Raw genomic sequence first — 1,894 nt, 5'->3', positions numbered from 1 at the left:
AGATGCCTAATTATATCTAGGTCTTTAAGTTAAGGGAATTTGGGATAGACTATTGATATTTTTAATAAAAAAATAAGGTATACATTATTGGGTCATAATATATTGGGTATTGTTCCATTACTATATTTTCATAGTTTTTATGAATCTCTTCATTCTAAACAGGTAATTAAATATTTGAATACTTTATTTTATTTTTGTATGTTTCTTTTAATTTAATTATTTTGGTATAATATTTTGTGTTCATAATTTATATTTATACATTAAACGAACAAAAAAAAAAAGCCGTGCAACGATCTGGTTCAACTGGACGCGATTGAAAACGCGTTTTAAACGGTATTATTCTGCTAAAGATTACAATATAAGTAACAGGAATACATGCTGGGATGGATGTTAAACGAATAGCCTATGGACCATCGAGTTGTCGACGAGTGCAACTGAAACTAAAATCGAAGAATGAGCAGCTCAGTCCATGCGACCCTGGTACGACTGATTTAGTTTTGACTTCTTTTCGGCGAAATTTAACCCAATATAAACGGAATTTATAATTTTTAATTAACTACGTAGCATAAACGAAAATCGTCGACCACGTCCGCCGCGGCGTTCGGAACATCGTTGGCTTTGTAGCAAAATCTTCCTAATCATTAACTATTTTAAATTGAATATTTATAAATTCTAGATTCTGAGCCATATTATATGATATATTGCCATATCCAATATTCACATGCCTTGTCTCCGTTTTATATACGTATAATGACATAACAAATTTAATGTTTTGAATAATTTATTTAACTCTGTTATGTTTAATCTTAGAGTAAGTTGACCTATTGTAAAATTTAGAAGTAAGAATTTTATCTAGCCAACGACATAGGTTTTTTTTTTTTATTTTAATTTTTAATCGATTTACAACTTATAGTTATTTTAAAATGTTCATGAATTGAACAATAGGTATCTAATAATTTATTAGATAGGTATTATTATTTTGTTTTATTACTATTACTAATAACACAAAATTAATATGCTATACGCATCTAATATACCTAAAAATGTTGTGTTTTTTTTTAATAGTTTGGATATTTTTTTGATTTTTTTGATTTTTAGAACTCTTTTGTTTCAGTTTATTATAACTCTTTTATTATAAGACATTTTTGAAATGTTTACTTCATGCTTAATTTATATTATGTTATTATGTTCAATATGTGGTCAGTTCTATATCGATGTATTTCATCGCTGGTATCTCTAATTACTGAATACGTATATTCAGATATTCAGTCTAAGTTATAAGTATATTATCATAGAATATATATTCTATTCTATGATATTATGTAGGTATCTATATTATATATATTTATAAGGCTATAACATTTGGTAAATTACTAAATTATGATTTATATACATCTAACTTAATATTTGTTAAGTAAGGCATGGAACTTGTTGTGATCAATTTCATTAGTAATAATAAAATAATAAAAATGAAACTAGAGTAAAATTAATAATTTTTATAATAAAAATAGGAAATATAGCCAATGATTAAAGAGGTAGGGGCTCTATCAAAGCTCTAATAGGTTACTTTTTAGCAAAATTTATTTAAGGCTTCAGTCTCTTCAAAATGTTTGGGTTAGTTGCCGACTTGCGCTTCTGAATATTTTTGTAAAAAATTTTTATTTAGTAGTTATTTATTAGTTTGAACCACACGAATCGTAAAAGTACCTACTTATATTACTAAATTATAATATACACACATAATTTATAGGTAATTACTAATTATATTTTCAAATGAAATTTTTTCTACAAAAATGAATTTAAACTACTGTTGTAGTAGCGACATTAGTGTAGTATCAATGCATAGCTAAAAGTAAAATTAATCACTTTAATTAATTTAATCACAATTACATGA

Source organism: Diuraphis noxia, unplaced genomic scaffold (genome assembly GCF_037042655.1).
Source record: "Diuraphis noxia isolate RWA-SAM2 unplaced genomic scaffold, SU_Dnox_SAM2 contig0001, whole genome shotgun sequence".
NCBI lineage: Eukaryota > Metazoa > Arthropoda > Insecta > Hemiptera > Aphididae > Diuraphis > Diuraphis noxia.
Note: the sequence above shows the minus strand (reverse complement) of the source record.